The sequence below is a fragment of the Hippopotamus amphibius genome, chromosome 3 (genome assembly GCF_030028045.1).
Source record: "Hippopotamus amphibius kiboko isolate mHipAmp2 chromosome 3, mHipAmp2.hap2, whole genome shotgun sequence".
Taxonomy (NCBI): domain Eukaryota; kingdom Metazoa; phylum Chordata; class Mammalia; order Artiodactyla; family Hippopotamidae; genus Hippopotamus; species Hippopotamus amphibius.
This window is the reverse complement of record NC_080188.1, coordinates 96,134,216-96,159,018: the sequence shown is the minus strand read 5'-3', so window position 1 is coordinate 96,159,018 and position 24,803 is coordinate 96,134,216. Positions and strand designations below refer to the sequence as shown.

The 24,803-nt window shown below is 38.6% G+C and overlaps 1 protein-coding gene and 1 pseudogene across 2 annotated transcripts in view; one reads left to right on the top strand and one right to left on the bottom strand.

Moving 5' to 3' along the window:
- The window catches only part of CPE (carboxypeptidase E), a 115,918-nt gene that overhangs the window by 54,967 nt on the left and 36,148 nt on the right, over nucleotides 1-24,803 (bottom strand). The gene's annotated exons all lie outside the window — the stretch shown is intronic.
- Nucleotides 14,426-15,364, top strand: LOC130848147 (S-adenosylmethionine decarboxylase proenzyme-like; annotated as a pseudogene).

Below are 24,803 nucleotides of genomic sequence, written 5' to 3'. Positions count from 1 at the left end.
ATGATTGAAACCCTAGACACGTTTCCTGACTCTCAGGCTTTATTGTCTAGTAAGGGGCTAAATGTTAGACAAAAATGACACAGTGGGACTTCCCTGGTGGTGCAGTGGTTAAGACTCTGCCCTTCCAATGCATGGGGTGCGGGTTCAATCCCTGGTTGGAAAACTAAGATCCCACATGTGGTGCAGCCAAAAAGTAAAAACAAGAAACAAACAAACAACAAAGACACAAGTATTTAATTAAAATTGAGATAAAAACTATGAAAAAAAAAAAGTACAGATACAGCAGAAAGAACCTAAATTAGTCTGGAAGAGGATAGGGATGATTTCCCTAGGAAAGTGACATTTAAGCTGAGAGCAGAAGGTTGAGTGGGAGTTAAGAAAGTGAAGTTTCCAGGGAGAGGAAAACAACTTGTATAAAGACCCCAAGTCAGGAAGGAACCTGGAGCTTTCAAGGATCCCAGTGAAATAAAGCCAAAAGGACTGGCTCAAAATGACTAAGAAGGAAGGGGTCACAGCAGAACAGAGACACAGGCGTTTCCAGTTTACTCCCCTGAGCTGCGAGGAGCAATTAAACAGCATTAAGCAGGGGTCTGACGCCACTCAATCTGCACTTAGGAAGCAGCACTAGCCGCAGTATAGAGCAGGATTCTCAGCAAGCCATGGCCAGGACACCAAACCCTGCTGCTGTCTGCTTGTCAGTAAAGGTTTATTGGAACCCCACTACCATTCTTTTTATCCCTTCAATGGCAGATTGAGCAGCTGAGACAGACATGGTATGGCTGACAAAGCTGGAAATCGTGTTTATTATTTGGGCCTTTACATAAAACGTTTGTTGGCCTCTGGTGTGGAGAATGGATTGGAGGAACCAATAAGGTAAAATATAAGAAGTCAGGAGACGTTGTAGTGGTTTGAGCAGGACGTGAACTAGGATAGTGGCAGGAGTCGTGGAGAGCAGTGGACAGATTTAGAAAGATTAAGAAGGACTGACAGGGATTGTTGATGGCGCAGGTATCACTTATGCAGTTAGCAAACAAAGAATAAATGGGTTCAAGAGGGTATATCGGGACCTGTCCCTGAACTTTAGAGATAAATGAGAATAATCCAGCTGGAGACGGGAGTCATTGGTGAGTCTACCACCCGTGCCCAGCACGACGACGAGACGTCCACGCCCAGCACAGTGACTAGAATGTACCTGTGCTCACAGAGCATCATACAAAGGAAGGCAGGGCAAACAGATCTTCCCACATCAATCACCTTCTCGTTCTTTGAGTACCCAGACCCTCTTTTTCTCTGACATCACCCTGATAGTCTTACATTGATTGTTTCATTTGTTTTTGTTTTGTTTTGGGGAGTGGGTCGTGAGCAGGAGAGAAAGGGGATGTGTTTTATTCTGGTTTTCCATCTACCACATTCTTCTCTCTTGCCTTTGTTACCTATGTTCTCTATTAGCCCCTGCAATGGATGGGAATATCTACTCAATTTTGTGAAACCGTCAACACGTGCCCTTCCCCTCAGATCTTTTCTCATGTATTTAACCATTCTTATTACACTCTGGGATCTTTATCATCCTTTACAATATTTTAATGCCTTCATGTTCAAACAAAAACCTCATCAGCTTTCACAAATCTCTGTCCCAATTTCCAAGTTCTTCAAGTACTTAATTTCAGTTTTCGTCATTGTATGTTATACAGAAAAAGCAGCAGCTTTCGATTTCAAATGTTTCAAATTTGTAAGGCAGCAGCATGTTGTGGTGGAAAAAGCATGATTTTTTGTCAGAAACATCGCCCCCCCCCCCCATTACTACCTATGTGTCTTGCTGTAATGGGGCTGTGAGCACCTGCTTCACAGAGAGCTGAGGGAATTAAATACAGAGATTACGTATGGAAAGTGCCCCCAAGTTACCTTCTTCCCTGTCTCCCCTTCCCCTTCCCTCTCTTGTACAGAAAGACAATCAGTTCTATCAGTCCTTTACCCTTTTTTGTAAGGTGACTGTGTAGCATTAAGACACCTAAAGCAGACTTCTATGAGCAGATGCAAAAACAAACGCAGACGCTCACCCAGGGGGCATAACTAGGCATGGACACTGGGCAACAGCGGTGTCCCCCTCAGGACAGGGACATCCTACCAGAGCAGGTCTGACAGGCATGGAGGTCACTCAACACCACAGCTCCTGAGCCCAGAGGAAATGTGGCCTGTAGATCAATATAAAGAGATCTAAGGCAAAAGAGCAGGAGGCTGGGAAAAGGCAGGGGACACGTCGGAAACTCTAGGCAATGGGGCTGGGGCTCCGTCCTTCCAGAGTGAGCAGGGGCTAAGGCCAGGTGCTGGAGGGCGTCTTTGGAAGCAAGGACAGAGCATAGGGCTGCTCATGAGAAACCCCAAAGCCAGAGCGTCCTCTGCCAGGGCAGGTGCTGCATCAGTAGCGGGGTCGGCGGCTCGGACCTGCCCTGAGTCCCGCTCAGTCCTTAGCTTCCTCTGCACCTGCCAGCATCCTTCAACCTAAATCCAAATATTTAACCTAAATCATTTTCCCATTGTTCTTTTTGCTTTTTCTGAAATACAACTTCCTACCCTAAATTTCACTGTCCCTTAGTAAACCTGAAAAGTATATATCCTTAAATAACTTTCTTTTTATATTTCTTTTGTAAGGCATATAGTAAATATAAAAATCACTTTCATATAGATCTATATTTTTTTCAAACTCCAACATGCAATGAAAACTATATATTTTACTAGCACACAGTTTCAACCATCAATCATATTGTGCATTTCAGAGAGCCTTTATCATCTTCCTAGAAATGATGAAGCTTAATATTAATTGACCACAGTTTTAGTCTGTTACCTTCAAAATGGCACTGAAATGGGATCCTACAGAATATATCTATAAACATCATTCTGAAATCCCACACAAGCACTTAGGTTTGGAATCAGGCCCCAAAAATATATTTTTTATGTTGTTTTGTCACATGTTGTTTTGCACTTGCTTTAAAAAAATTTTGTGCAAACTTCCCAAAGTGACATTTTCTTCAGAGAACAAGAATTCTTGTAGCCAGTACGACTAAGATTACTTCCTCCCAAAACTGAGTCAACACATGCAATTGATTTGGCCACATATAGTTACTTATTAAGCAGTTAATCTTTTTTAATGAAAACTACCTCTAGGCTCTATTATTTCCGTAGCTATTAAAAACTGACACAACACAGCCTGCAAACTGGGACTCGAGCCTGGGGTTTTGGATTCAAAACTCAGGCCTCTCTGTTCTGTCATGTTGGCCCTGCGCACTGCGTGTTTTCTCCTTTTTGAGCCCCAGAAGATAAAAATTGGTGAGAATTTAAAGCTCTTTTATTCTTTCTAAAGAGTTCTCCCAAAAAATAGCAAAGCCCCCTCACTCAGTTTCTTTTTTGACGACCCCTGTTGGGCATATGGAAACAGCTATTCCTCACCCCATTACACAGATGAGGAAACTGAGGCCTGAAGTTATAGGGCAGGTTAGAGCATGGCAGCAATAACATTATTCCCATTTTTCTTTGATATTTACATTCAGCTTTCAAACAGAATAATGACTCCCAATACAATCCTGGCTGGACTCATGCCAGCTGAGGTTATGACTTCCCCAGGGATTAGAAGTTAAGCATAAAATCTTTTTTACCTAACCATTAGTCATATATACAGCATGAAAAATAATCCAAAACTACAAGCACAGCATAAACAAGAATTTATAATCCCTTATGGTTTGTCTTGGTGATTTATTGTCTTTACATTATGCGTATGTATATTTAATCTTTCTTATACATTTAAAGTGTTGATAACATGACAGAAGCTTAATAATTTTTAGTGTGTGTAAAAGAACAAAGAATCTTCCCAATGTACTTATTCTGGGAATGCTTTTGTACAAACTTGAATTTCCAAAAGTATTAAACGTAGGAGATGCAGGGAATTGTTAGAAACTATTAAACTAATGGCCCTCGAAGACTCACAACTCCCTGAGTCCACATCTGGTGCAGTCCCCCCTGGCCTGCTGGTAACCCATGGCCTGCACAGACAGATGTGAGTACAGCCATCAACCACCCGGCTTCTACGTGAACTCAGGCAAACCCAGAAGAACTGCCCAGCTGAGCCCAGTCCAAACTGCTGACCCACAGATTTAAGAAAAAAATCAAATGACTGTTTTTAGGCCACTGAGTTTTGAGGGTGGTTTGTTATGTAGCAATAGATAACAAACTAATACGTGAGAGAAGAGTGACAGGACTGCTTAAGTGAAAGAGTAAAGACTGACGTTGTTCAAAGATAAACTGAAGCATGTTAAAATTTTTTAGAGTTTATTGGAGCAAAAATTGATTTGAATTAGGCAGCATCCCATCTAGCCATCTAGCAGACAGAAAGGAGCTGCAAGAAGCTGTACAAAATGGAAAACTTTTATAGGCAAAAGCAGTGTAAACAAGGAAGTTATACCGGGAAAAAAAAAAAAAAGCATGTTGCTTATTGCAAAGTTACTTTTCTTCAGTGGATGGCAGGGGTCCATCAGGCAGATTAACTAGTGTTGATCAGGTGATTCCTAACTGACTGGGTTAGGGTTCCATTTCTGGGAGAGCTGAAACTGTAATTCCATCTTGGTTTGGTGGTGTGGGGCTCAGCTATGCTAAAGAGGAGATCTCACATACAGAAGAGGAGAAAGCAACGTGACTACAAAGGCAGAGACTGGAGTGAGGTGGCCACAAGCCCAGGAACGCTGGCAGAACCCACACGCTGGAGCAAGAAAGAAAGGGGCTCTCCCCTAGAGCCTCCGGAGGGAGCGGTGGCCCTGCCAACACCTCTATTTCAGCCCAGTGATACTAATTTTGAAATTCTGGTCTCCAACACTGTAGAGAATAAATTTCTGTTGTTTTAAACCACCAAGTAATTTGTTACAGAACCCAAAGGAAACTAATACAATGGGTAATGCATGTATATGGGAGAGAGACTGTCTTTACATGTAATGTCAAGGGAAAAATTATCTCCCATTACAGATACATCTTCTTTCTTTGAGTAGCAGGTCATTTTTTGAGTGTTTTCACACTGGAATACTTAAAACTTGCCAAGGAGTACGAAAGCACAGCATAAAGTGTATAATCTTAAGGAAAGAGTCCATTTCACTAGTAAATAATAAAAGCCTTATTTTTATACCATAGAAAGCAATATAAATTCATACGATTTTTTTTCAAGAAGAAAATTACACCTAAAATAAATATCAAATGTACAAGGTATGGGTGCTTAGGAGTACAGCTGAGATTGCTGGAGACTGTAAATCACCATTGCCTATTGCTAGAGGAAATCCCACGAAAACTACCGAGATGAGTTATATCCACTTGTATGATGTGACAGGGACCACGGACACTTCCTACAGAGCCCAAGAGATACAGAGCACCATTAGCAGGGAGTTCTGCCCATACTGCAGAAGATAGGGTCTCCTTTAGAGGATCTAAGGTTCAGAAAGAAAGAATCAAAAAATTTTGTAGGTTCTTACCCAATGCCCATATAATTTTTTCTTTTTAATTCAGAAGGTATTCTCCACAAAACAAGTAAATTAAGCCACATCCATAAAATGGAATATTATGCAACCCTTAATATGTCTTCCAAATCTCCTCAGGAAATGGTTGAGGAGGTGTTTCTGATACAATGTTTTAAAAAGGCAAGACAAAACCATAATACCTACATACACATATGCATGGAAAGAGAACAAAAAAAGAGTAATGCCAAAAGCACCACTGTGGTTATTTACATTTTTAATTTTCCCAAATGTGTGTGCATGTATTTCTTTTACAAACCAGAAATGGGCCACCTCAGATAGTCACGGGAGATTTTTACTTCTTCCTCCCTGTGAAAGAATTTGAGGCAACTTGCACAAATTAACATTACATAAACCAGACCACTGAAACTGAAAATAAAACCAAGACCAACAAAAGAGGTGTCTCAAACTTTACTGTGCACAGAAATCACCTGGGACCTTGTTAACACGGAGACTTTCATCCAGTGAGTCTGTCTGGGGCCTGAGAGCCTGCGCTTCTGAAGCAGGTGTTGCCAATGCTGCTGGTAGAGGGGGCGGGGTGGGCACCACACTTCAGGTGGCAGGGAAAGAAAACGGGAGCAGGTGGCGTGGAGCACCTGCAAGGACTTCCTCGCTGTAACTGGACACTGGATTTAGCATTTTTCCTACCTGTTTAAACAGAATGAATCACCATACAAAACCAAGGCTAAGCTTGGAAACTGTAATTCAGTAAAAGGAATTTTTCCAATAACCTAGCCTTCTATATTAAAAATACAGAACAGAAGTTTGCTTCACATCCTTCTTATGGAAACAGTATTTATAGATTTACATAGGCTTTGGCTGAGCCACTAAAATAGAGCCTTAAATTTCTAGTGTTGAAAGGCACTCCCAAGAGAATTTTTTTCCGTGTGGAAAATTCCATTTATTTTGACTTGGCTGAAAACTCTAGATCATAGCTAGTAAGAGCCCTGAAATCCACAATACAGAGAACAGTACAGAAAAGTTTACTGCTGAAGTCTTTAAGTACTTCATTCAGGCACTGATGGGTGTTTGGATTTCTGCTTCTGTCTTAGGAAAGCTATACAATACACATCAACATTATAAACAACAACATTTACTCCTGTACGTAACCACTTAATCTAAGGTATCACCTAAGCTAAAGACGGTACAACTGTGACACTATGGCTCTTGGGATCAGATTACTCATTGGGGGGCTGTCCTGTGCCTGTGGGATGTTCAGCAGCATCTATGGCCTCCACCCAAGAGATGCCAGTAACATGTCCCCATGAGTTGTGACAACCAAAAATGTCTCTAGACATTGTTAAATGTTTCCTGGGGAGCAAAACATCCCCTTGAAAACTACAAATCTAAAACATCTACTTGGACTTATGGGTATTAAGTAGTTTTTAGAGGACTATTTTGCTTTTAAACATATCTGATTTCGAGCAATCTTTGCATGACTTTGAGTGCATCATCAATATCTTAGCAGCTCTGACAGATTATCTTTCATTTCTGGCTCATCTTTATCCAACTAAGAAATAGGCAGGTTGAATTTTCTATTTTCCTGAACTAGAATCAGGCAAAGCTTTCACTCTATCTTCTATCTGTAGGCATATAAAGTGAATATTAATCCAAAATACTTCTTGAGCAGAGTTCTATAAATTCCTTAGACTCAAGAGATTAATTCAAGAACCAGAAGATGCGGTAAAAAAGGACCTATAGCAGTTTTTTAACAAAGTAAAAGTATAGAAGCTAAAAAATCAGAGTAAAAACTCCTAAGTTAAATACAAAGAACCAACAAATGTTGAAAGAGGATTTACATTTTTATAATAATAAAAAGATTATAAATCCATGTTATCTTTATGGTAAGCAACAGTGGAATTGAGGCAGGAGACAGATGGGCCCCCAGGGCAAATAGCCTGAGTTTGTTCCCCGTGGACCGACACTCTAAGACAGAAATAACAGGACAATTGGGAGAGGAGGCTGGGCCCTGCCCAGATAGAAGATAAGAGATCACATATTCCTCATTCTTGAAGTCAGGAGACCTCCCCCGACCACACATGCGCAGAAAGCCTCCTTAGAGGTCAAAACGGGAGTGATGCCACGTGGCCAAACCTACCCATAGGCCTCTTCCGTGGAATCCATCTTGGCTAAGAGATGCACACGCACACGTGGGAAAATCCTGAGATACACCAAATATGGACTTTGAACCTGTCAAATCAAAATGACTGGTCAAAGGAAACAAGGAAGAAATGTCCCATATAAGTGATTCAAACTGCCACGAGGGTGCGACTCTCTCTCTGAGCCCACCTGTGTGTCTATTCACACGTATTCTGCTCCTTTTTTACCCCTAATAAATACTTTACTTGTTTTCCTACTTTCCATCTTTGTGGGAATTCTTTTCTGCAAAGCCGTAGGACCAGGGCCTTGTCACTGACCACTGGTCTAGTGACTAGTGTTCTCACCGCCGATATCGGACCTCAATCACTGACCAGGAGCCGAAACCCTGCTTCAAGCCGCTGTGGGCTGAGGCCAACAAGATCAGAATTAAAAGAAGCTTCTACTTCTTAAATCATTATATAAACTAAAAATAAAGATGACGGCCTTTGTTGTAAAATGCAGAATAAAAAGCAAATAGTAATAAAAAAAATAAAAGCATAAGAATGATCAAAATCAAGCAGAATAATTATAGCAATCAATCTTTCATATTTTACTATCAAAATGATAAAAGCCCAAGATGTGATGAGAAAATAGCTAATTCTAAAACTTCTGATAAATATACCTAAAGTAAAATGACATGGAAATATTTTTTAAAAAATATGTATAATGCATATAAAGCAAATCCAAAAATAAAAAAGTGAACTAATTAGGCAAAGTTGACATTAACTTTTCCTAAGAAGAAGTAAGTAACATTTTAAAGTTAAAATACCTGAGTACATATAACTTTGAATAAGAAGTCAAGAAAAGTATATATACAAAAACCTTTGGAGATATAAGTAGAAAATAGTCAAAGCACAACTACATAAAAGACCAACCGACCTTCATAGTTTTCAGTAGGTCAAGCAGACAAAAAGAAGGATAGCGGAGATTTTCAAGAGAAAGATAAAAATTAATGAAAACATATCCAACTTCATAATCTAGAAATGGAGAATTCACCTTCTAACATACAAATGAAACATAATGCCTAAGTACATAATCGGTCATAGAGAAATTTTTGAGAAATTTTAAAAGGCAAAATTGTATAAGTAAGACTATAGATCACATTCTCTAGTAACCATACAACAAAACTGGAAATCAGTAAAAGACTGAAAAAAGGCATATAATTAGAAATTTTAAAACTTTTTCCTAAAAAATGACATTAAAGAAAATATGAAAAATAAAATAGCAATAATGAGTTTATCAAAACCTTTAGGATTGGTCAAAAGTATATGTACTCAGAGACATAGTCATTTTTTTTGATATTTAAATATTAAAATAAATGGACTAAGCTATTTTTAAATCATAAAGAAGACAGAAAATTCCTTTAAAAATAATTAAAAGTAAAAAAAAAGGAAGAAAGAAAAACTATGAATTGAATAAACAAATTCAAAAGTTCCTCACTTGAAGTAATAATGATGTTGATGAAATAGGCTAACACTTTCCAAATTGGTGTTAAGAAAGTCAATAACTGTGCCAAGAAAAAGTCTTCCTCCACACAATAAGTTCTTTATTTTTAAGTTCTTTAAAACATTAAATAGACTTCACAAGTTTTCCCTTTTACTTTAAAACTTCTCAGATCTTTTCTTATGTTAATATGTACTTTGAATCCTCAAGAAGGGTATTTACTACAATTTCCCAAGCGTATTTGCCCCCTTTTTCCCTTTTTTAGTATTCTGAGGAGAATGGCTTGCAAAATGCTGAACTAGACAAACCCCTAGCAAAACTACTAATGAAAAAAGCAGAAATAATTCGATTAGAAACAATAAAATGGAAATAATATATAGAGAAAAATGTGTTAAAACGGGGTGCTATGCACAGCCACACATTAGTTAAAATGGGAGACCACAGGAAAGCCCTACCTTCTCATTTCAACTTTTGTTTTAAATCGGGACATGATCTTCACTAGGATTATAAGATGGATGGAAATGAGAGCACAAAATATTTAGGCTGGATCAAATTTTAGTTGAGCATTCTATAGCTACAATTCAAATGGTCCTTTCCTGGGTAAAAAGATAGGCTACTTGAAGGGAGACAAAGAATCTTCAAGGGTCCCTCTTTTAAAAGCAAGAAGGATAGGGGATTTGTTAGGCAAGTGTTAGGGGTTCTTTGAGCAAACTTGGAGAAGAAAAGGGAATTAGCCCATTGGGAATGAGCCCTACCTCAGACAGTGAGACACAGGGACGGGAGCTTTCAACTGCCAAGTTCAGGAAAAGGAATAGGGACAGAGGTTATTTGCTGACCAGCCACACAAGGGACATAAAAATTAAGATTCAGTCCCTTCTCTGCCCACTGGAGTACAAGGAACCAGGCATGCACATCCTGAAAGTAAACCTTTCAATATATCTGTTATTTTCTGCCCTGAAAAAACCATCAGCCACAGAGCACAGCAACGAAAGATCTCCAAATCCTACCACACAGAGAGTAGATAAAACAGATTTACCTGGATTCAACAATCATTAACTTTTTGTTTTTATTCCCTATTATTTATTTGTTTTGTTTTAGTTTACATATTTTTCTGAACCATCTGCAAGGAAGTTGCAGACACTGTGGACAGTTGATCACTAAATACTTCAGCATGCATCTGTAGGAATAAAGACATTCACCTATATAATCCCGATGCCATTATCATAGGCAAGGAAATTACCTATAATTCTATACTGTCATCTAATATTCAGTCCGCATTCGAATTTCCCCAGGTGTCTTCAGAATGCCTTTTATGACTGCTTTGTTTTCTCAAACCAGGAGGCCATTAAAATTCATGTTTGGCCTGTATTGTCTTTTTAGTCCCTTTTTATTCAGAACTGTCCACTCACCTCTTTCAATCTTTTTTATTTATGACATTTGCTTTAAAAAATTTGTGTAGAGGGGCTTCCTACATGGTGCAGTGGTTAAGAATCCGCCTGCCAATGCAGGGGACACGGGTTCGATCCCTGCCCTAGGAAGATCCCACATGCCGCCGAGCAACTAAGCCTGTGCGCCACAACTATCGAGCCTGAGCTTTAGAGCCCGTGAGCCACAACTATTGAGCTCATGTGCTGCAACTACTGAAGCCCATGTGCCTAGAGTCCGTGCTCCACAACAAGAGAAGCCATGGCAATGAGGAGCCCACGCACCATAACAAAGAGTAGCCCCCACTCACTGCAACTAAAAGGAAAGCCCGCGCGCAGCAAAAAAGATCAAACATGGCCAATAAAATAAATCTATAAAAAAAATTGTGTAGAATATAACAGCATACAATTTTCCATCTTAACCTTTTTTTTTTTTTTTTTTTTGGCCACATCTTGTGGCATGCAGGATCTTAGTTCCCTGACCAGGGATCGAGCATGTGCACCCTGCAGTGGAAACGCAGAGTCTTAATCACTGGACCACCAGGGAAGTCCCTTTACCATTTTAAACCATACTGTTCTTGATCCTATATGAAAAAAACCCTAAAGACTTCATCAAAAAACTATTAGAATTAATAGACAAATTCAGTAAATTTGCAGGATAGAATGTAAAAAAACCAGTAGTGTTTCTTTACACTAACAATGAACTTTCTGAAATGAATGACACTGACTTTTAAAAGCCTCAGGCCAGTTGTCTTCAAATATGTCCTTTCTGAATTTGCTTGCTTCCTCCTGATGGTAACTTCCTCCCCATCTTTCTGACAAACTGGAAATTAGTTCTAGAGGCTTGACTGGATTCAGGATAACTGTTTTGCAGCAAGAACACTCCAGTGGTGGTATGTCTGTCAGAGTGCACCACCTTAGGAGGACACACAGCATTACATGCTGCAATATAGGAAGGGCTTAATCCAGCCTTGAGTTGAACGAAATCTCTGTTCCTCTGGTCCCACCTAAGGGTCCTCAAGTTGATGCCTCTATAGTCTCTATAGCTGTCTCCAGCACACTTCATGCTGAATTTTCTCCCAGCCACTGTGTCCTGCCTTTAGAAACAACTTTAATCTTTAGCAGCCAAGGATGGGAAGGAAATATTCAAGTGAATTAGCTACAAAAGCTCTCTCCCACCCCATTCTCCTCTTCCATATTCAGAAGACTGCTTTAATCTCAAGATGTATTTTTATCCTCTACTTTTTTTTTGATCAATAAATGGATATGAATTTCTTTGAAAAAAAACAGATTTAGATGGTAAAATATTTTTTACTTTAATACTGCACTTAAACACCTGCCTTAAGATCACGCTTAATTTGATCAGTCTTAGGCAATTAAAGGAAAAGAGCTGATAATCAGGCAGAGTGTTAAAAACTGTAATTTTCCTACATGACGCAGACCTAAATATATTTCCCATTACATTAATAAATATGTAGATCTCATTAAATGATTTTCTGAAAATAAATTACAACTCTAAATCCAAATCTGACAAAAATTATATGAAATAGAAAAGTATAAGCTGTCGACTAAAAAAAAAATTCACAACCTAAAAGTTGAGAATTGTGTTTTATTTGTCGAACAAAACTGAGGACTTCAGCTGAGGAAACAGGCTCTCAGTAGCTCTGAGGGCCGGCTCTGAAGAAGTAAGGGAGGAGCCAGGATATATAGGAGTTTCTGCAACCAAAACCAGGTAATCAGAACATCAAAAGATTACTGTTAATTATAGATAACCAGACATCATAAGTTAATGAATTTAGCACTTTTCTATGTAAGGGAAGATGCAAGAGTCGGGGTTTACTGAAACCATTCCTTTGATATGTACCTCAGCTACCTAGGGCCATGTCCTGCTTCTCTCCATCCTGAATCCCCTCAGGTGCACAGGTTGGGGGTGGCTGCAGTGTCTGACTGCCAGATGGTGGGGTATCCTGTTTCCATCCTGAGTTCACTCAGGGCTCACTGTCGGGGTGGCTGTTATGTGAGGGCTTGAAGGTTGCAATACACTTTGTTTACTGACATGGCAGGCAACATGTTTTCATTGACAAGGCCAATGTCCTTTTTGAAAATAGACATAAAAATCTAAATGAAATACCAGAAAACAGAATATATTAGAAGAACAATCTGCCCAAATCAGAGGTTTTTTAGTATCCTTTAAATAAAAACTCATTTCAAGTCAAAACAGCATTTGATAAAACTAATTATTATAAAGGCTTAACATATTGAATCTGCAAGCAGCCATTTACATGCACAAGTAGGCACAGGGACCATTATGCAGTGACACAGAAGAGCCACTCCCTCAAAAGTCAGAGGAAAGAGACACGTGATGGTATTATTATGTAACAATGTGCTAGAAATTCTTAACTTTAATATATGTATGTGAATAAATTAAGATATATAAACTTTGACAAATAAAATGCAAACACTGTATACAAATTATATATTCAGGAAAACTGAAAGGAATCAATTGGACTACTATTAGACTTGAGAGTTCAGCAAAATGGCCAAAAATAAGAAACATATACAAAAAATCAACAGTTCTCATACTTTAACAATAACAACTTTAAAATATAATTGAAAGACAATTATCCACAGCAGTAATAAACATATTATTTATATAGGACTAGCTATAATGAAAAGTATATTACCAATATTAATAAACTGCTAGAATTTTCTGAGAAATGAAAGATACTTTCATTTTTTCCAGATTCATTCTTTGATGCAATTTCAGTCAGTACAAAAGAGGATATTTTTGTTACATGATAAAATGATTCTGAAGGCCTCTTTGAGAACAGAAACGGTGAGAATAACAAAACAAAGAAAATCATTAAAGAGGTGAGATCTGAGAATAAGGGTGAAGAAAGCACTAATCCTGAAAGATATTATGAGATACCCACACATATAAGCCGTAAAAGTGAAAAACATATGAGCACAAGAAGGAGAAACAATTCTGTGCATATGTACATATATCTCTCAGAAATAACCTGTTATATTGCTTAATACCTGATAAAAAGATATTCTAAATCTGTGGTTTAAAGACAGTCTTCAGTGAAGGAGGTTGGATCAACGGGCTAGCAACTGGTAGAAAATAACGTTTAGGTCTTCACCTACCACCATACAATAAAGACTGAGTGGGTGGAGGGCGATTGGTTGGTTGGTTTGGAAACTTTGAAGTTCAGCAGTTCCCAACTAAAGGCTGCGATCAGAACCTCCTCTGAAACTTCTTCCATATACGTATTCTTAGGCCCCACCCTGGACAACTATAAAGGACAAGTAGTCTAGTGGACAAAGAGATTTATTTGCAAAACCCCTCCCCCATTAGGGTGCACTAGTAATGGAAAGCGTTGGGAGACATACGAAACTGAATTCAAATCCTGCCTCCGTCACTTATTAGGTGAAGACATTGACTTGGTTTTCATAATCCTCTGTTTTACCAATTATAAAGGAAGGCAGATAATAATAGCTGTCAAAATGTTATTTTGAGAATTAAAGACCTTATGTAAAGTGTCTAGATATCATGATTCTGGTTCATTTAAAAACCTACCAGGCTCCCAGAGCATGGCCGGCGACACACAGCCTGCTCTGGCCTCTCTAATGGGAAACAGCGGACTACAGAGACTGAGCTGTATCTGCCTCTGTTTCCCACAGACTCACATTCAACCGGGAAATGTTTATGAACCCTTAAAAAAAAAGTTCATATAAAATTACAGCAAAAAAAAGGAACCCGAACTTTAGTAGCACAGCTGGAACAATCCACAACAGTGGCAGCAGCGTGGGAGAAGAGATTCAGTTTAGTTGATTTTCCGTGGTTGTTGGCTGTTCACTAGTCTCACGGTGATGGAAGCTGCACATTTTTCCGAAGGGACCAGAGAAGCCGCTGGAGGTTTGGTTCTCCGGACCAAATCAAGGATCTGGGGATCTTCACACCATCCCAAGATCCCATTGGGGCATACTTTTGAAGGATGTGCAAGCAGGAAGCTTATGTACTCAGTGAGTGTACCATGTTTGTCTCCAAGAGACGTTTCATTTTGAAGACATGTGGTACCACCCACTTGCTGAAAGCACTGGTTCCCCTGTTGAAACTTGCTAGGGATTACAGTGGGTTTGACTCAATTCAAAGTTTCTTTTATTCTCGTAAAAATTTCATGAAGCCCTCTCACCAAGGGTACCCACACCGGAATTTCCAGGAAGAAATAGTTTCTTAACACAGTTTTCCCAAATGAAGCAGCATATTGTACAGGGCACATGAATTCTGATTGCTGGTACTTGTGTACTTCGGATTTCCCAGAGAGTCGGGTAATCAATCAGCCAGATCAAACCTTGGAAATTCTGATGAGTGAGCTTGACCCAGCAGTTGTGGACCAGTTCTATATGAAAGATGGTGTTATAGCAAACGATGTCACTCATGAGAGTGAAATTCATGCCCTCATACCAGGTTCTGTCATTGATCCTCATGGGTATTCAATGAACGGAATGAAATCAGATGGAACCTACTGGACTATCTCTCCAGAACCAGAATTTTCTTATGTTAGCTTTGAAACAAACTTAAGTCAGACCTCCTATGATGACCTGATCAGGAAAGTTGTGGAAGTCTTCAAGGTAGGGAAATTTGTGACCACCGTGTTTGTAAATCAGATTTCTAAATATCACACAGTGCTTTCTTCACCCCAGAAGACTGAAGGTTTTAAACGTCTTGATTGCCAAAGCGCTATGTTCAATGATTAGAATTTTGTTTTCATCAGTTTTGCTAAGAAGCAGCAACAACGGCAAAGTTGATTAAGAAAGATGAAGAAAAAAATGCAAAAAGAGAACACGCATAGAAGAATGTGGTGGCTGCTTTCCAGATGTTGATACCAAGGGCCATGCTTTCCAAAACCACTACCCTGTAGCTGCAGAAAGCCCTAGCTGTGATGACAGTGTTATCAGTTTGAATTGTACGCATTATTATATCAAGATGTCTTGCATGGGGGCTTCCTAGGTGGTGCAGTGGTTAAGAATCTGCCTGCCAATGCAGGGGACACAGGTTCAATCCCTGCTCCAGGAAGATCCCACATGCCACCGAGCAACTAAGCCTGTGCGCCACAACTATTGAGCCTGAGCTTTAGAGCCCGTGAGCCACAACTATTGAGCCCATGTGCTGCAACTACTGAAGCCCACGCTCCTAGAGCCCATGCTCCGCAACAAGAGAAGCCACGGCAATGAGGAGCCCACGTACCACAATGAAGAGTAGCCCCCACTCAGCGCAACTAAAAAGAAAGCCTGTGCACAGCAAAAGAGACCCAGCATAGCCAATAAAAAAAAAATTAAAAAAAAAAGATGTCTTGCATGAATGCTCTCTTGTGTGTCTAGGTATCCTGTGCCACTCTTGCTGTGAAACTGAAGTGCATGTAGAAGAAACCTTTGACTATATGAAACTTTACAACACTCATGAAAACAGTTCAATTTGGTTCATGCACTGTGTGATATTTCTCCAGGTATCATCCAAAATCCCCCACAGACAAGGCTTTCGTCCTCATTAGGTGTTGGCCTCAGCCTAGCCATCTGGGACTGTTCTATTAAATTGCTGCCAGGATTTTACATCCAGTTACCTCCACTTTCTAGAACATATGCTCTACTAACATTATTGAAACCAATTTCTATTTCACACAGATGTTTTTGCGACACCAATTAAAGGTTTTCTTCCATGAGTCAAGTCCTCTAAGAAAACGATTGCAGTTATCCATTTTGTGTATTACTATTTCACTGTTTCCTATACTTGTATTACTTTGATTCGATCCTCACCATGGTGTCACCCCTCCCAACCACACCCCCTCAATAAAGAAATACACTGTTATACTGTGGGTTTATACTAATCTTATACCCCAGAGGGGGAAGAGGGGGATGGTCCCTGGGCTTAATTTTCTTTTAAGGTCAAGGGAGTTTGGCATTTAGCATGAGCTCTTTTGGAATAAGCTAGTATGGATTACCAAAGAAAATGTAGATTGATACTAGGGAATATTGGCAGAACTGTATAGAAACCATATGCCATTCTGTGCCCCCACTAAATGAGATTAGCTTCTCATGAGTACCATGCCTTTATTAACTTGCTAAGTAGTAGTATAAAAGAATTACCACTAAATTTGTTAACAAGGAGATTTAAGATAAAGGTTGTATTGGATTCAATAAGTCAAGTCAGCTCATGTGATTCACCTTAACTTTTATTTTCATAGCCATTTCCACTGATTCCTATTAATGATATGCCATAAACTTTGGTCCAAGCAGAATTGATGTCTTTGTTATCTTGTGACTTAAAAAGTTCTGTGACTCTGTGGTGCATGTGATAGTGTTCTGACGGTTCCTCCTGGTTTCACCATAGAGTAACATCAAGTGATGAATAAGAACTGTTCATGTTATTCAGACATACACAGTGAAGTAGAACACCATCCATGCAACGTAACATGCAAAATTCCAAAATGGTCAACGAGAAATGACTAGAAATACAGGCTTAAAAGAGCTGGCATCTTTTAGCTATATTTGCTAACACAGACATTTAAGCATCTAAGATAAGAGCAAAGTTGACTCAATTTTGTATTTCTTCTTGTCCTCAAACAATTTTTGATTATTTCTAGATTGATGCAGTGATGTTTTTGTTCCTTCCGTGTTTATAAATGAAACATTTTTAGTGTTTCTAAACATAAAATCTACTTGGTTTGAAATCAAGTGGTTGGAACACCACTTTTGACTTTTATTTTAAACACGTTGTTGATTCACAGCTTCATGAAACAAGATCTCAATCAATAGATCAGTCTGATTCTGTAATGAGCACAAAGTACCTAATGTTTCGGTGATATTATGAGGATCAATGCCCAAAGTGGATTTTGTTCTTGAACAGTATCCGAGTAGATTTGATGACATTTATTGGCTTGAGGTCTGATTTTCCCCTCCCTAATAGATTTAAAATTTCTATTTAATGTTTAAAAACTGCTCAAACTTGTATGGAACAAAGCCTAGAAAAATGAAAACTATAGACTGAATAGTAATTTAAATTAGCCCTCATATTTATGATAGAGGAGGGAAATTTTTGGTTCCATAATTTCTCTCGTCATGATGTTGCACTTAAATCAGTTGAAATGTATTTCTGTACCACAATTTAAGTTTCAATAAAGGTTTGCTTCATTTATTGTCTAGTGAAAAAGAATAATAAAAAATAAAAATATAAAAATATAGTAATACACAAGCTTGTTTCTTTGTCTGGAAAACCGTGTTTTAAAAAAGTAAAACAAATTTTCATAACACAGTTGACCCTCAAACAATGCACAGTGAGGGGCACGAACCCTCCACACAGTCAAAAATACATGTACAGCTTACAGCCGGGACTCTACATCCAAAGCTCCTCCACAGTCACAGTTGCACATCTGCAGGTTCAACCAACTAAGCACCAAGCACTATGGTAGTATTTACTGTTGAAAACAAACTGCATATCAGTGAATCCATGCAGTCCAAACCCATGCTGGTCAAAGGTCAACTTTATACTCCTCTTTTCCCTTCAGTTCTCAAGGTAAAAAGCAGAAGCATCAATACACAATCCACCTCCCAGCCTTTCACTGTAAAAGAAGCACTCTCAGGGCTGGCTCTCGCACGCCAGTTACTGAGCAACAGAAAAAGCCCTCTCAGGTTGGCCCTCACATGCCTACCGCTGAGCACCAGAAAAAGCCTGGCCAGGGCTGGCCCTCGCGTGCCTCACAATAGGTGCCAGAAAAGGCCCTCATTGGGGGCATAGCTCTCGCGCCCATAGTCACCAGCTTCCCTGCGCATTTGGCGCTGCCAGGCTCCCACGATCCAAGCAGCCATACCACCTCTGTGCCCTGTCCTCACTGAGGCACACCCAAGAGCTCCAAGGCAGCCTCAGAAGCAGACTCCTGTAGGTGGACCCGACGCAGAGGTGGGGACAAAACCAAAGCTGAATGCCAAGGACGGGGGACTAAGGAAGAGGATCAAATATCTTTCCATCAGCTGCACAAACTGAAGATTAAATTCTCACAATCAGCTAGGAAGACTCTGCATCTGTGGAATATCTGAGTAGACCATGAGTGTTCCCACAAAAGAAAACGGTCTAAGTCTGGCAGCTGTGGATGTTGGGGGCAAGCACATGCATGAACTGGGCCAGAACAGAGCCTGAGTGGTCCCCACAGAGCCCACAGCAGGTCCAGAGACCAGCCCAGAGGCAGAGGAGGGCCTCTTGGGGAGGCGGAGGTAGACTGTGGCTCACGGCAGCTGCAAGGACACTTAGAGCTGAGACCCCAGGGAAACATAATTATTACTATAATTTTTATTACATTTTTATTCATTCTGTTGTTGGTTCTGATTTTTTGTTTGTTTTGTTGTTGTTGTTTTAGTTTTTTTTTTTTTAGTCTTTTGGGATCTTCATGTTTTATAACATATTTTTATTTTTTTTATATATCTCTATTTTTACTTTGTTTTTCTGTTGTTCTGTGTTCTCTTCCATTATTTTTTCTTCTTCATTTTTTAATATATAATTTTTATATTTCCATTTCTACTTTGCATTTCTCTCGTTCTGTGTTTTTTCCCTTTTTTCATTAGTATATTTTTTATTTTTTTCTATATTTGTATTTCTACATTGCTTTTCTGTTTTTCTGTCTTCTTTCCCCTTTTTCTTTTTCTTTCTTTAAATCATTTTTGTCAGTTTATTTCTTTGTTTTATTCCACAGTTGGCACCCTGCTTTGGTTTTGTTTTTTGGTTTTGAGTTTTTGTTAGTTTTCAATTGATTGCATTCTTGAATTCTTTTGTTTGTCTGGTGGTTCTCTTGCTTTTGTTTTATTTGGTTCTGTTTTTGTTTCTTTTGTGTGTGTGCTTGTTTCCTTCTTTCCGTTTTTCTTTGATTTCACTTTTTACATTTGTCTGGAATTTTGTTAGTTTTTTCTTTTAATCCCCTTTATTGCCACAACGAGCAAACTGAGGGGTCTTGGTTCCCCAAACAGAGGTTCTGGGGTGGGAGCACTGAGTCTAGGATGCTGGATCTCTAGAGAATTCCCAGACACAGGGAATATTAATCACTGAGAGCTCTCACGGAGGCCTCCATCTGAAGACACAGCTCAACCCATTCCACAGCTCCCAGCAATGGATGCCTCACACCAAACGATAAATAAAATAGGAACATAAACTCACCCATCAACACACAGACTACCTAAAGTCATACTAAGCTCACAGACACCCCAAAACACACCACCTGACATGGCCCTGCTCATCAGAGGGAAAAAATTCAGCTCCACCCACCAGAATGCAGGCACCAGTCCCTCACATCAGGAAGCCTATGGAAGCCACTGCACCAAGCTCACCACTGGGGGCAAAGAACAGAAGCAAGAGGAACTACGATCCTGCAAACAAGGGAAAGGAGACCTCAAATACTGTAAATCAGACAAAATGAGAAGACAGAGAAACATCTTGCAGACAAAAGTGCAACATAAAAACCCACAAGACCAAATAAATGAAGAGGAAATAGGCAAACTGCCTGAAAAGAATTCACAGTAATGATAGTAAAGATGATCCAAAATCTCAGAAATAGAATGAAGAAAATACAATAAATAAAAGCAACAACCTATAAATAGCAGAATAACTGAAGCACAAGAACAGATAAGTGATCTGGAAGATAGTATAGTGGAAATAACTACAGCAGAGCAGAATAAAGAAAAAAGAATGAAAAGAATTAAAGACAGTCTCAGAGACCTCTGGGACAACATTAGAGGCACTGAATTATAGGCATCCCAGAAGAAGTAGAAGAAGAAAAGAAAGGGTCTGAGACAATATCTGAAGAGATTATAGTCAAAAATATTCCCAACTTGGGAAATCAAGTCCAGGAAGCACAGAGAGTCCCAGACAGGATAAACCCAAGGAAAAACACACTAAGACACATATTAATCAAACTAACAAAAATTAAATACAAAGAAAAACTATTAAAAGCAGCAAGGGGAAAGCAACAAAAAACATACAAGGGAATCCCCGTAAGGTTAACAGCTGATCTTTCAGCAGAAACTCTTCAGGTCAGAAGGGAGTGGCAGGATATATATAAAGTGATGACAGGGAAAAACCTAAAACCAAGATTTCTCTACCAGCAAGGATCTCATTCAGAATTGATGGATAAATCAAAAGCTTCACAGATAAGCAAGAGTTAAGAGAATTCAGCCCCACCAAACCAGCTTTACAACAAATGCTAAAGGAACTTCTCTAGGTGGGAAACACAAGAGAAGAAAAAGACCTCCAAAAACAAAGTCAAAACAATTAAGATAATGGAAATAGGAACATACATATCAATAATTACCTTAAATATAAATGGATAAAATGCTGCAGCCAAAAGACACAGACTGGCTGAATGTATACAAAAACAAGACCTGTATATATGCTGTATAGAAGAGACCCACTTCAGACCTAGGGACACATACAGACTGAAAGTGATATTCAATGCAAATGGAAATCAAAAGAAAGATGAGGTAACAATACTCATATCAGATAAAACAGACTTTAAAATAAAGACTATTACAAGAGACAAGGAAGGACACTACATAATGATCAAGGGATCAATCCAAGAAGAACATAGAAAAGTTGTAAATATTTATGCACTCAACATACAAGCACATCAATACATAAGGCAAAGGCTAACAGTCATAAAAGGGGAAATCAACAGTAATACAGTAATAGCAGGAGACTTTAACACCCCACTTACACCAATGGACAGATCATCCAAACAGAAAATAAATAAGGAAACACAAACTTTAAATGACGTATTAGACCAGATGGACTTAATCGATATTTACAGGACATTCCATTCAAAAACAACAGAATACATTTTCTTCTCAAGTGCAAAAGGAACATTCTCCAGGATAGATCATATCTTGGGTCACAAGTTAAACGTCAGTAAATTTAAGAAAACTGAAACTGTATCAAGCATCTTTTCCAACCACAACACTATGAGACTAGATACCAATTACAGGGAAAAAAATGTAAAAAATACAAACACATGGAGGCTAAACAATATGCTACTAAATAACTGAGAGATCACTGAAAAAATCAAAGAGGAAATAAAAAAATACCTAGACACAAATGACAATGAAAACATGATGACCAAAAACCTATGGGACGCAGCAAAAGCAGTTCTAAGAGAAGGAATTTTATAGCAATACAAGCTAACCTCAAGAAACAAGCAAAATCTCAAATAAACAATGTAACCTTACATCTAAAGCAATTAGAGAAAGAAGAAGAACAACAACAGCAACAACAACAGCAACAACAAAAAAAAGTGAGCAGAAGGAAAGAAATTATAAAGATCAGATCAGAAATAAATGAAAAAAGAAATGAAGGAAACAGTGACAAAGATCAATGAAACTAAAAGCTAGTTCTTTGGGAAAATATACAGAATTGATAAACCATTAGCCAGGCTCATCAGGAAAAAAAGGGAGAAGACTCAAATCAACAGAATTAGAAATGAAAAAGAAGCAACAACTGACATTGCAGAAATACAAAGGATCATGAGAGACTACTACAAGCAACTATATACCAATAAAATGGATAACCTGGAAGAAATGGACAAATTCTTAGAAAAGTACAACTTTCCAAGACTGAACCAGGAAGAAACAGAAAATATGAACAGACCAATCACAAGTAATGAAATTGAGACTGTGACTAAAAATCTTCCAACAAAAAAAAGCCCAAGGCCAGACGGCTTCATAGATGAATCCTATCAAACACTTAGAGAAGAGCTAACACCTATCCTTCTTGAACTCTTCCAAAATATAGCAGAGGGAGGAACAGTCCCAAACTCATTCTGTAAGGCCAAAACCAGACAAAGATGTCACAAAAAAAGAAAGTTACAGGCCAATATCACTGATGAACATAGATGCAAAAATCCTCAACGAAATACTAGCAAACAGAATCCAACAACACATTAAAAGAATCATACACCATGATCAAGTGGGATTTATCCCAGGAACGCAAGGATTCTTCAATCTACACAAATCAATCAATGTGATACACTATATTAACAAATTGAAGGATAAAAGCCTTATGATCATCTCAATAGATGCAGAGAAAGCTTTTGACAAAATTCAACACCAATTTATGAGAAAAACTCTCCAGAAAGTGGGTACAGAGGGAACCTACCTCAACAAAATAAAGGCCATATATGACAAACCCACAGCAAACATCATTCTCAATGGTGAAAAACTGGAAGCACTTCCTCTAAGGTCAGGAAGAAGACAAGGGTACCCACTCTCACCACTATCACTCAACATAGTTTTGGAAGTTTTAGCCACGGCAATCCAAGAAGAAAAATAAATAAAAGAAATCCAAATTGGAAAAGATAAAACTGTCACTGTTTGCTGATGACATGATACTATACATAGAAAATCTTAACGATGCCACCAGAAAACTACTAAAGGTAATCAATGAATTTGGTAAAGTAACAAGATACAAAATTAACACACAGAAATCTCTTGCATTTCTAAATACTAACAAAAAATCAGAAAGAGAAATGAAGGAAACACTCCCATTTACCACTGCAAGTAAAAGAATAAAATATCTAGGAATAAACCTACCTAAGGAGGCAAAAGACCTATACTCAGAAAGCTACAAGATACTGATGAAAGAAATCACTGATGATACAAACAGATGGAGAGATATACCATGTTCCTGGATTAGAAGAATCAATATTCTGAAAATGACTATACTACCCAAAGTAATCTACAGATTCAACGCAATCCCTATCAAATAACCAATGGCATTTTTCAGAGAACTGGAACAAAAAATTTTACAATTTATATGGAAACACAAAAGACCCCAAATAGCCAAAGCAATCTTGAGAAAGAAACACAGAGCTGGAGGAATCTGGCTCCTTGACTTCAGACTATCCTACAAAGCTACAGTCATCAAGACAGTATGGTACTGGCACAAAAAGAGAAATACAGATCAATGGAACAGGATAGAAAGCCCAGAGATAAACACAAACACATATGGTCACCTTATCTTTGACAAAGCAGGCAAGAATATACAATGGAGAAAAGACAGCCTCTTCAATAAGTGGTGCTGGAAAAACTCAATAGCTACATATAAAAGAATGAAATTAGAACACTTCCTAACACCATACACAAAAATGGATTAAAGACCTAAATATAAGGCCAGACACTATAAAACACTTAGAGGAAAAGATAGGCAGAACACTCGATGACATAAATCACAGCAAGATCCTTTTTGACCCACTTCCTACAGTAATGGAAATAAAAACAAAAATAAAAAAAAAGGCACCTAATGAAATTTAAAAGGTTTTGCACAACAAAGGAAACTGTAAACAAGACAAAAAACAACCCTCAGAATGGGAGAAAATATTTGCAAACAAAGCAACTGACAAAAGGATTAAACTCCAAAATATACAAATAGCTCATGCAGCTCAATATCAAAAAGCAAACAATCCCAAACAAAAATGGGCGGAAGACCTAAATAGCCATTTCTCCCAAGAAGACATACAGATTACCAACAAATACATGAAAAGATGCTCAACATTACTAATCACTAGAGAAATGCAAATCAAAGCCACAGTGAGGTATCACACCTCACATCCGTCAGAATGGCCATCATCAAAAAATTGAGAAAAAATAAATGCTGGAGAGGGTGTGTAGAAAAGGGAACCCTCCTGCACTGTTGGTGGGAATGTAAATTGGTACAGCCACTATGGAGAGCAGTATGGAGATTCCTTAGAAAACTAAAAACAGAGCTAACATATGACCCAACAACCCCACTACTGGGCATATAACCTGAGGAAACCATAATTCAAAAAGATACATGTAGCTCAATGTTCATTACAGCACTATTTATAATAGCCAGGACATGAAAGAAACCTAAATGTCCAATGACAGATGAATGGATAAAGAAGATTTGGCACATATATACAATGGAATATTACTCAGCCATAAAAAGGAAAGCAAATTGAGTTATTTGTAGTGAGGTGGATGGACCTAGTGTTTGTCATGCAAAGTGAAGTAAGTCAGAAAGAGGAAAACAAATACTGTATGTTAATGCATATATATGGAATATAGAAAAATGGTACTGGCAAACCTAGTGGCATGGCAGGAATAAAGACGCAGGCACAGAGAACAGACTTGAGACAGTTTGGGAAGGGGAGGCTGGGATGTAGTCAGAGACTAGCACTGACATATATATACTACCAAATGT